This window comes from Triticum aestivum, chromosome 7D (genome assembly GCF_018294505.1).
Source record: "Triticum aestivum cultivar Chinese Spring chromosome 7D, IWGSC CS RefSeq v2.1, whole genome shotgun sequence".
Lineage (NCBI taxonomy): Eukaryota > Viridiplantae > Streptophyta > Magnoliopsida > Poales > Poaceae > Triticum > Triticum aestivum.
In genome coordinates, this window is record NC_057814.1 from 293,961,259 (window position 1) to 293,973,801 (window position 12,543).

Below are 12,543 nucleotides of genomic sequence, written 5' to 3' on the forward strand. Positions count from 1 at the left end.
TTCTCATGATCAGATAAGAGAGTGTTATGATGACTCTGAAGGTTATCAAACTTGGACTGAAGTCTCTGAATATTTCCAGTCAAAGTTTTTGTGCGATCCATTTCTTCACCCAACATATCATTGCTCTTGTCTAGCATATTTTGAACCTTTTCAAAAGCCTTTCGTTGTTTCACAGCAATCTTAGCAAGCTTAGAGTAGCTAGGCTTGAGGTTTTCATCAGGTTCATCCTCACTTGATTCAGAGAAGAGATATTTGAGTACCGTGGCACCCTTTACCATGAAGCAATAGGTGGGAGCGTAGTCATCATCACCGTCGTCAGCCTTGTTGGGGAAGCCATTTTCCTCAGAGTTGAAGATGGACTTGCTGACGAACACAGTAGCGAGGGCTAGGCTCGCCACACCAGATTCTGACTCCTCAGATGCCTCCTCTTCCTCATTTTCTTCAGATTCAGCTTTAGAGTCCATTTCCTTGCCAATGAATGCCAGAGCCTTTTTGGAGTTGCTCTTCATATGAGATGAAGACTTCGAGGATTTTGATGATGAGGACTTTGAAGATTTCTTCTTCTTCTTTGAGTCATCAGACTGTAATCCTTGTATTTCTTCTTCTTTGATTCCTTTTCCCACAGAGGACAATCTTGGATGTAGTGACCAGGTTTCTTGCATTTGTGGCAAGTTCTCTTCTTGTAGTCACGGGATGAGGAATCTGATCTTACGTCATCACTTCTTGAGGATTTTCCAAAGTGACCACACCTTGAGAACTTATGGAATTTCCTCACGAGCATTGCTAGATCCTGGCTTAGTTCTTCAGGATCACCAAGGCTGCTACCAGAATCCTCACCTTCAGATTCAGATACTACCTTGGCCTTCAGAGCGCGTGATCTGCCATAGCTCGGTCCATAGAGATCTCTCTTCTCAGAAAGTTGGAACTCATGAGTGTTTAGCCTCTCAAGGATATCAGCGGGATCAAGTGACTTGTAGTCTCCACGTTATTGTATCATCAGTGCAAGGGTGTGAAATGTGGAATCAAGCGATCTCAGCAATTTCTTCACCACCTCATGGTCGGTGATATCAGTGGCAGCAAGTGGTTGAAGCTCATTTGAGATGTCAGTGAGGAGATCGAAGGTTTGCTGAACATTTTCATTGTCGAGTCTTTTGAAGTGGTTAAAGAGATTGCGAAGAACGTCAACTCGAGAGTCACGCTGTGTTGAGACACCTTCGTTGACCTTGGACAACCTATCCCAGATAAGCTTGGTTGTCTCTAAAGCACTCACTCTGCCATACTGCCCTTTGCTCAGATGGCCACATATGATATTCTTCGCTTGAGAGTTGAGTTGCTTGAATCTCTTCACATCAGCAGCGTTCATAGAAGGAGTGATGGAGGGGACGCCATTTTCCACAACGTACCAAAGATCATTGTCAATTGCCTCAAGATGCATTCGCATCTTATTCTTCTAGTAGGGGTAGTCCGTCCCATCGAAGGTACGACACCCAGCCGAGACCTTGATCATACCTATGGTCGACATAACTAAAACTCCAGGCGGTTAAACCAAAATCACACAGAACAAGGGAGTACCTGGCTCTGATACCAATTGAAAGTGCGTTAATTCCACTAGAGGGGGGTGAATAGGCGATTTTTACAAATTCGTCACTGAGGAATTTCAGGGAGAGGAAATTCCTAAGTCACAAACGACTAGCAGCGGAATAAGTACTCAGATGCAAGCATAACAAAACTGAAGCACAGTCATCATGATGAAATGAAAACAAGCACATAGTACAGAAAGCGTAAACACATGATAAGCAGGCTGAAGACAAACTGACTGAAGAAATTGAACTGAGGAAATTGAGAAAGTCTTCAGTCAAAGTCTTCAAACAGTAACAATCAAGTACACAACACAGTAATGAGGAAATGGAAGGGTTGAGGAAATAGAACCAGTAGCTTGGTGAAGACAGTGATTTGGTAGAATAGTTCCAACTGATGTGACAGTCGTACGTCTGGTTGGAGCGGCTAGGTATTTAAACCTGAGGACACACAGTCCTCACCATATTCTCCTTGAGCTACGGTCAAACAGACCTCGCCCAATCACTCGTGGTAAGTCTTCAGGTGACTTCCAAACCTTCACAAACTCGGTCACTCGGCGATCCACAATTTCCTCTTGGATGCTCTAGACCATGACGCCTAACCGTCTGGAAGATGCAGAGTCTTCAAAGGTAACAAGTGTCGGATCCACATAGGAAGAATCTCTTCAGTGATGCTCAATCACTTTGGGTTTGTAGGTGTTTGGGTTTGGGTTTTCCTCACTTGATGATTTTCGCTCAAAGTCCTCGGAGGATGGGATGCTCTCAATAACAAGTGTCAATTTCTCTCGGAGCAGCCAACCAGCTAGTGGTTGAAGGGCGGCTATTTATAGCCTAGGGAGCAACCCGACATGATAAGACATAAATGCCCTTCAATGATATGACCGTTAGGTGGGAAGATATTTTGGGATAGCTGGCGCATAGCACAACAACGGTTGGATATTTGATCTATCAAATTCCTCAAGGCTATCATGTTCCTCACTTGTAGGCAATCCGCACTGGCGAATTCCTAACTCCTCAGTCAGGACAAATTCCTCAGAGACCAGAAGAACTTCATCTCTATCACTGAAGAAATTGACTGAACTGTATGAGATTTCCAATGGCTTCACTCGAAGGGATTGGTAGGTGTAGGATTTTGAGATGAGCATCACTTGGGAACTTTTCCTTAGTTTTTCCTCGACCCCCTTTAACAGTACGGTGTTTCCTATGACTCAATAAAGAGAAAATGAAACTACGAAAACAAAAGTCTTCACGCTTCATATTCCTCGCATGAATATAGAGTCTTCATGGTCACACCAATTTCTTCACTTTCAAAGTCTTCAGAAAGCCAAAGTCTTTAGTTGAAGACATTCATTTTTAGGGGTCGACTTTCTTTGTAAATATCAAACTCCTCATAGACTTATAGACCTGTGTACACTCACAAACACATTAGTCCCTTAACCTATAAGTCGTCAATACACCAAAATCACTAAGGGGCACTAGATGCACTTACAGTGGCAAGGTACCAGCAGGCGCTACGGCGGTACCACTGCCGCAGCGTCCGCTCCAGGACGCTCATGGTGGGTGATCTCGTCTTAGGCATGTTCTCTCCAGGGAGGGGCTGCATAAGCTCTCTCCCATGTGGGAGGGCCCATTTAGGGTTGCCCGCGTCTCCAGGCATGGCGCCGCGCGCCTGGAGACGCAGCACGGGATCCCCATCCAGAGCGCGTGGAACATCCAGCACCTCCGAAAGTTCTACCCATGAAGCAAGGTCCAGTGCCTGTGAAGGTCTCTGCTCGTGACACTCTCACGTAATAATGAGTGGGGCTGTACACGCCCCGGAGTCTCCGGAGTGCCGCCCTCGGGCCTCGGGGGCTCCCTCCCATGTCCTAGTGGCAGCACTTAGCTCCGCGTTGGTGAGAAGACTAGAATAGGTGCCGGACGCGGCTGTTTATTCGCTTGCTTTCTGTAGCTGGTTTGCAACATTTTAATGGAATTTGGAGTTCTAGCATTTCTCGATTGCCTAGTTGGGTTTTTCTCCTTTTTCTCTGCTCGTCTCTTTGTCTTGGATCTGGGAGAACGACAGTTTCCCGTCGCTCTCCCTCGTGCGCCTCGCGCGGGGACTGGGCAGGTGTGTGCGTGCGCTCGGCTCGCCCATGTCATGAACACACCTCGCCAAAGCCCTTTCGCCCCAGAGCTTCGGCTCCCTTGATCTTCGTGAAGCGCCCTCGATTGAGCTCGTGATTTACGCACCCTCTTAAAGTCCATGCCCCCCGGGTACTGCGACGCGGTGCGGTAAGCCACGACTAGCCCATGCCTCAAGGCTCGCAAGGAAGAACAAGACATTTGATACGTCCATTTTGCATCATGCTTTTATTTCGATATTTATTGCATTATAGGCTATTATTACACATTATGTCACAATACTTATGCCTTTTCTCTCTTAGTTTACAAGGTTTACATGAAGAGGGAGAATGCCGGCAGCTAGCATTCTGGGCTGGAAAAGAAGCAAATATTAGAGACCTGTTCTGCATAACTCCAGAAGTCCTGAAACTCCACGAAAGTCAGTTTTGGAATATATGAAAAATATTGGGCAAAGAAAGCACCAGAGGGGGCCACACCCAGTCCACGAGGGTGGAGGGCACGCCCTACCCCCCTGGGCGCGCCCCCTGCCTCATGGGCTACCTGGCAGCCCCCCGATGCCCATCTTCTGGTATAAGGTGTCTTTTGCCCTGGAAAAAATATGAAGGAAGCTTTTGGGACGAAGCTCCGCCGTCTTGAGGCGGAACCTTGGCGGAACCAACCTAGGGCTCCAGGGGAACTGTTCTGCCGGGGAAACATCCCTCCGGGAGGGGAAATCGTCACCATCGTCATCACCATCAATCCTCTCATCAGGAGGGGGTTAATCTCCATCAACATCTTCAGCAGCACCATCTCCTCTCAAACCCTAGTTCATATCTTGTATCCGATCTTTGTCTCAAAACCTTAGATTGGTACCTGTGGGTTGCTAGTAGTGTTGATTACTCCTTGTAGTTGATGTTAGTTGGTTTATTCGGTGGAAGATCATATGTTCAGATCCTTTATGCATATTAATACCCCTGTGATTATGAACATGAATATGATTTGTGAGTAGTTACGTTTGTTCCTGAGGACATGGGAGTAGTCTTGTTATAAGTAGTCATGTGAATTTGGTATTCGTTTGATATTTTGATGAGATGTATGTTGTCTTTCCTCTAGTGGTGTTATGTGAATGTCGACTACATGACACTTCACCATTGTTTGGGCCTAGGGGAAGGCATTAGGAAGTAATAAGTAGATGATGGGTTGTTAGAGTGACAGAAGCTTAAACCCTAGTTTATGCGTTGCTTCGTGCTGATTTGGATCCACATGTTTCATGCTATGGTTAGGTTTACCTTAATTCTTCTTTCGTAGTTGCGGATGCTCGCGAGAGGGGTTAATCATAAGTGGGATGCTTGTCAAAGGAAGGGCAGTACCCAAGCACCGGTCCACCCACATATCAAATTATCAAATTAACGAACGCGAATCATATGAGCGTGATGAAAACTAGCTTGACGATAATTCCCATGTGTCCTCGGGAGTGCTTTCCTTTATATAAGAGTTTGTCCAGGCTTGTCCGTTGCTACAAAAAGGATTGGGCCACCTTGCCGCACCTTGTTTACTTTTGTTACTTGTTACCCGTTACAAATTACCTTATCACAAAACTATTTGTTACCGATAATTTCAGTGCTTGCAGAGAATACCTTACTGAAAATGGCTTGTCATTTCCTTCTGCTCCTCGTTGGGTTCGACACTCTTACTTATCCCAAGGAATACGATAGATCCCGTATACTTGTGGGTCATCAAGACTCTTTTTTGGTGCCGTTGCCGGGGAGTGAAGCGCCTTTGGTAGGTGGAATTTGGTAAGGAAAAATTTATATAGTGTGCTGAAATTTACTGTCACTTGTTACTATGGAAAATAATCCTTCGAGGGGCTTGTTCGGGGTATCTTCACCCCGACCATTAGAGCAAAGAGTTGCTCCTCAACCTACTCAACCTACTGAACCTACTGAAAATGTTTACTTTGAAATTCCTTCGGGTATGATAGAGAAACTGCTAGCTAATCCTTTTACAGGACATGGAACATTACATCTCGATATGCACCTAATCTATGTGGATGAAGTTTGTGGATTATTTAAGCTTGCAGGTATGCCCGAGGATGTTATCAAGAAGAAGGTCTTCCCTTTATCTTTAAAGGGAAAGGCATTGACATGGTTTAGGCTATGTGATGATATTGGATCATGGAACTACAACCGATTGAAATTGGAATTTCATCAGAAGTTTTATCCTATGCATCTGGTTCATCGTGATCGTAATTATATATATAATTGTTGGCCTTGCGAAGGAGAAAGTATCGCTCAAGCTTGGGGGAGGCTTAAGTCAATGTTATATTCATGCCCTAATCATGAGCTCCCAAGAGAAATTATTATTCATAATTTTTATGCTCGGCTTTCTCTCAATAATCACTCCATGCTCGATACTTCTTGTACTGGTTCTTTTATGATGAAGACTATTGAATTCTAATGGGATTTATTTTAAAGAATTAAACACAACTCCGAAGATTGGGAACTCGACGAAGGTAAGGAGTCAGGTATAACACCTAAGTTTGGTTGTGTTAAATCTTTTATGGATACCGATGCTTTTCGTGAATTTAGCACTAAATATGGACTTGACTTTGAGATAGTAGCTTCTTTCTGTGAATCATTTTCTACTCATGTTGATCTCCCTAAGGAGAAGTGGTTTAAATATCATCCTCCCATAGAAGTAAAAGTAGTTGAACCTATTAAAGTTGAAGAAAAGACTATCACTTATAATGTTGATCCTATTGTTCCTACCGCGTATATTGAGAAACCACCTTTCCCTGCTAGAATAAAGGATCATGCTATAGCTTCAACTGTGGTTCGTAAGACTAATGCTAGAACATCTACACCCTCTGAGCAAATTAAAGTTGAACCTAGTATTCCTATGGTTAAGGATCTCTTGGTTGATAATATTGATGGGCATGTTATTTATTTCTGTAATGAAGCTGCTAGAATTGCTAGACCCGATACTAAGGATAAACATAGACCTGTTGTTGGCATGCATGTTGTTTCTGTTAAAATAGGAGATCATTGCTATTATGGCTTTTGTGATATGGGTGCTAGTGTGAGTGCAATACCTCATTCCTTATACGAAGAAATTATGCATGATATTGCACCTGCTGAGATAGAAGGTATTGATGTTACAATTAAGCTTGCCAATAGGGATACTATTTCACCAGTTGGGATTGTTAGAGATGTTGAAGTCTTGTGTGGGAGAGTTAAATATCCTACTGATTTTCTTGTTCTTGGTTCCCCAACAGATGACTTATGTCCCATTATATTTGGTAGACCTTTCTTGAATACCGTCAATGCTAAGATAGATTGCGAAAAGGATATTGTTACTGTTGGTTTAGGGGATATGTCTCATGATTTTAATTTTGCTAAATTTCGTAGACAACCCCATGATAAAGAATTGCCTAATAAAGATGAAATTATTGGTCTTGCTTCTATTGTCGTGCCTCCTAATGATCCTTTAGAATAATAATTGCTCGACCATGAAAATGATATGTTTATGAATGAAAGAAGGGAAATAGATGAAGTATTCTTTAAACAGGGACCTATTTTGAAACACAACTTGCCTGTTGAAATTCTAGGGGATCCTCCTCCACCCAAGGGTGATCCCGTGTTTGAGCTTAAACCATCACCTGATACTCTTAAATATGCTTATCTTGATGAAAAGAAGATATATCCTGTTATTATTATTATTTTGACAGAAAGACTGTAAGGGAACCCCATACAGTATAATTGGTGCAACAAAATAAAATATCTTGTTATTATTAGTGCTAACCTTTCAGAACAGGAAGAAGAGAAATTATTGAAAAATCTGAAGAAGCACCGTGCTGCTATTGGATACACTCTTGATGATCTTAAGGGCATTAGTCCCACTCTATGCCAGCACAAAATAAAATTGGAGAAAGACGCTAAACCGGTTGTAACCTTTCAGAACAGGAAGAAGAGAAATTATTGAAAACTCTGAAGAAGCACCGTGCTGCTATTGGATACACTCTTGATGATCTTAAGGGCATTAGTCCCACTCTATGCCAGCACAAAATAAAATTGGAGAAAGACGCTAAACCGGTTGTCACCAACGACGGTTAAATCCTACGATGAAAGAAGTGGTAAGGAATGAAATACTAAAGCTTCTAGAGGCAGATATAATTTATCTTGCTGCTGATAGTTAGTGGGTAAGTCCTATCCATTGTGACCCTAAGAACGGAGGAATTACTGTTCTTCCTAATTGATAAGCATATTTCATATACATCTTCTGGCACTTAAATATGCGGTTTATTGAGATATGACCATCAATTCTTGCTGTGAAATATTGAATACTTGCATGAAAATCATATAAAGAATCATTTACAAGTCATTTGTTTCTTTTGCAGAAAAGTGCGCAAAGGCACTATAAACTTCCAAGATCTGGACTAGGTGGCTAAGAGAATTAGTCAAGTGAAAAGAAGAGAAGGAAGAATGGACTTGTGTGTGATGATAAGAAGTAACCAGAGGGCTAGCCAAAGAAGAGAGGGACCAACTTGGGAAGAAAGAAGAGAAGTAGGAGGGCAAAATTGCAAAGTGGCAGATAAATCATGACGGATCAAAATCCCTAGCACAGCCACCGATCCCCTTCGGGCCTGGCACTTCTCTCTCCCTCCCATGCCTTCTTCTCCATCTCAGGCCGCCGCCACGGCCAGGCCGGCATGGTAGGTGCGCCACCAGCACCCAGCGCCACCCATCCACCATCTTCGCCGCCACGCCACCGCACCAGCAGCTTCCATCACCCCCATCCACCGCAACATCCATCCATTTCAGCCGCCGCCGCGCCTAGATCCTCCCCCCTGCTGCCCGCTTCTCTCTACTTCTCTCCAATCTTCTTCTCCTAACCCTTCTGCTCCTCCTTCCCTCGTCCTTGCTGCTGCTCTCTCCCTCTCCTAGCGCTGCTGCTCCTCTCCCCTCGCCCCTACTGCTTCTACTCCACTTCCTCAAATCTTGCTGCTGCTTCTCTGAATCCTTCTTGCTGCCGCTATCTACTGCTTCTACTCCATCTCCTTGCACTCCTGCTTCTTCTTGTTTTCTGAATCCCCAAACGCTGCTGCTACTCTCTCGCCCCGCAAACCTATTACTGCACCATCTCCTTAACTCTCCCTGAAACCCCCAACTCCTCTTCACCTACAACTCTCTCTCATTCTCTAATTTCTGTAATTTTGAGTAGTGTAATGATCAATACTATGTAATGTTCAATTTTGTTAAGTGGAGTATCCTACTGTTTGGTTCAGTTTTGAAGTTGTATTATATAATGTTTGATTTGTATGTCCTCACTAGTTGATACCTGGTCACTTTGAGAAGGACTTCATCTTTCATACTTTGCTTAGTGGAATAATAATCTACATATGTATGTGTTGTCCTGTGATGTATAAATATGTGTGTGTTTGTGATGGGAAAAATCTAGCCGCTGTCATATTATCTTGTTTCTTCTCTCTGTACTTGTTTTGCCATGTGACTTTCCTTTCATGTAAGTTTCTATTGTCTCTATTAGTATGAAAATACCAAAAAGACAGTGAGTAAAATCTTAGTCTCCCTGTGCTTATTTTTGCATTTTCTTTGTCAACGATCTTTGGGAACGACCTTGTTAGTTTAGGTCTATATTTCCTCGCAATCATCATCTGACTTCTGTCACCTAGCTTTAGCCAAGCATTGTTGCCGTCGCCTAGTCCCTGTGGAGAACACGACACTCGCAGTTCGGCCGAAATATCCCACTGTACTTACATTTGATCATTTTGGCGCCGTTGCCGGGGACTAGCGTTGAACGATTGTGTGAAGCTATAGACTAGGCTTAGTATAGTTTTTCTTTAAATTTCCATTCAAATTTATTTCTGTGCTTCTTTTACCTTTTTACTTTTTGTTGCTTCGGCTTATTAGAATACTAACTTTCTGACTAGTGTTTACTGTTTATGAGTGTGTGTAGGAAATCTGAACTAATTGCAGGTTGTTCTATAGTTACACTCGGTTAAGATGACATTGCTTCGTGATCTTTGGATGCCCAAAAGTCAGTGCTATATCACAGGACCGGTTTGGCCAACTATTGAGGCAGAGAACTTCAACAACATCAGTTTGGAGGACTGCCTACTGAGGATCCCTATGAGCACCAACACCGAGTCATGGAGTATTCAGGTACAGTCAAGTACCATGGAGTTCCTCAAGATGCTATCAAGTGCATGTTGTTCACATTCTCTCTCCGAGATGATGCTCGTGCTTGGTATCGATCCTTGCCATCAAGATCATTCAGTTGGAACGAGATATCACAAGCTTTCTTGGATAAATATTTCCCACTACACAAGCAGTCCGCAATTCGAGATGAGATCTTCAGCTTCGTTCAGCGTGAAGGCGAGAGTTTGTATGATGTTTGGGAGAGATACAAGGCTTTATTCAGGAGATGTCCTAACCACGGGCTCGAGAGATGGTTAGAGTTGTATATATTCTATAGAGGATTGACTTCGGACACTCGATCTTACGTCGATATGGCAGGGGGTGGAGCTATTACAAACAAGACACTTGATGATGCTTTTTTGCTGATTGAGAGCATAGATTTCCACCAACTTCAGTGGTATAGTGAGAGACCCAGCTCAGATTTGTTGGTTTGCTATCACCACACTTCAACTCAGCAAGAATGTCTTACACAAAAGCCAGAACCAGTTTCTCTGTGTGACAAGAATGAGCTTTCATGGATTATCTCTGATGATGATGACACCAGCCTAGTTGACACACACACTGCAGATCATATGGATATTAGCATTCGAGATTCAGTTTTGCATTGTGATGATTCTTCCGTGGATGAACCAGAGCTGCAGTTAGTTGCTTTTGGTATTGAGAAGTCACCTTTAGTTCATATTGATCATGTGCTGGTAGAGCCAGATATGGAGAAGTTCTCCTTCGATGATGTCAGCTGCATTGATTCCTCAACACTTGAGCCTGAGATGGAGAGCTTCATGGTTGATTATGATGAGGTGGATTCAGATGTCAATGAGCCAAGCTCTACTATTTCACTTGTTGACACGAGTCCGGTGGAAATTTCTACAACCACACCTCACTTGATATCTTCAATTGAGGTAGTCCTGAAGCTTCTTCCTAACTATCTCAGGTATGATCTCAGCTTTCTCGACAAGATATGCCATATCATGGATACTGCCTATGCACCGTGCGATTTATTGATGATATCTATTTATCATATGCTCCATAGATATGATTATGTGATAGGATACTCTATTGATGACTTAGAGGGCATTGTCCCTATCATTTGTATTGGCTTGTTTGTTGAGTGTTCTTTCAGGTTTACGCTTGTGCACCATTCATTGTGGGCTGACCAAGTTCGAGATGACATCCTATGGGATCCTGGTGGACCCAAAGCATGGCGATGAGGAGAAGCAATGGGGCACACACGAAGAAGAGTGAAGCTGGAGCATCCATGAGGAAGCAAAGGAGAAGAGCTGCAGTTGGTGAGATGATCGAGCGAGTGCTACACCATCAAAGCCCGGTGAGCTGTTTCATGACCCATTTCGAATATATCATCCATTGATACATGCTGAAATCAATTGCTATTTGGGTTGCTTGAGTCATTTCTTAAATATCGTCCCACTGAATTTTACCTTCGACATAGGGTGATTGATGTGAATATGTGAATTGAGTGTTGAATGCCTTGTAAACTAGTGACCTATACAATGCTTGCTTTGCTGAAAGTAGTGGAAGCTATTAGTTTTGAGTGCTCAAATCCCTAGTACACTAGAAAACTTAATCATTTTTTGCTTTTACCTTGATACACCTAGATCATCAAGTGTTAGATGCTGAATTTGTGCCAAGTGTGTTCCCATTTAGAGCAATCACTTAACCACTATGGATTAGCATGCTATGTTCTCTGGATCGGTAGCATGTGAACCAGAAATGGATGAGTGATGATTCTTGTTTCCTTATGTTTCATGCCATTGTAATTCCTTTGTTCAATATGTAATAATAAATAAGTCTGACTACCTATAGTAGCATGTCATGTTCCCTGGATCGGTGGCATGTGAAATCGGGTTAGCTTGGGCAGTAATTAATAATAAACATGTATTTGTCGAACCAGGTGTATACCATTTTCTCGGGATCGGTGGTATGTTCCTTTGGTGAGACAAACAAAAACAAAAACTAATAATTGGTCGAGCCAGGTGTATACCATGTTCTCGGGATCGGTGGTATGTTCCTATGGTGAGACTAATAATAATATAATCATTTCTTTATCTCTGTAAATAAGTGATTTGATCACAAGATTTAATTCCAGTTCTTTTTGTTCTCGGGATCATGCTCTCTTTAGGAACCATTTGGCACAGTCATCATTTAAACTTGTTGATCTTCTTTTATGATTGTAGAAGTTTTAAATGATTGAGTCTACTAGTATCCTACTACTTTGTAACACTCTTAACCATTAATTTTCACTAGCAAAGACCAAAAGCATGCATTGTTTGGGGATCTATTTTACCAGGACATTCTTTACTCAGCTCACTATTCACATTCTTCCTCTTATCACATGCCTTTGCTTGAGGACAAGCAAAGATTTATGTGTGGGGGAACTTGATAAGCACATTTCATATACATCTTCTGGCACTTAAATATGCGGTTTATTGAGATATGACCATCAATTCTTGCTGTGAAATATTGAATACTTGCATGAAAATCATATAAAGAATCATTTACAAGTCATTTGTTTCTTTTGCAGAAAAGTGTGCAAAGGCACTATAAACTTCCAAGATCTGGACTTGGTGGCTAAGAGAATTAGTCAAGTGAAAAGAAGAGAAGGAGGAATGGACTTGTGTGTGATGATAAGAAGT

The 12,543-nt window shown here is 42.6% G+C and overlaps 1 non-coding gene across 1 annotated transcript; it reads right to left on the reverse strand.

Moving 5' to 3' along the window:
- Positions 1-10,032: 10,032 nt before the first annotated feature.
- On the reverse strand, positions 10,033-10,136 carry LOC123171672 (small nucleolar RNA R71). Its single transcript, XR_006485349.1, has one exon. It is a non-coding gene; the product is annotated as a small nucleolar RNA R71 (small nucleolar RNA).
- Between the last annotated feature and the right edge of the window lie 2,407 nt (positions 10,137-12,543).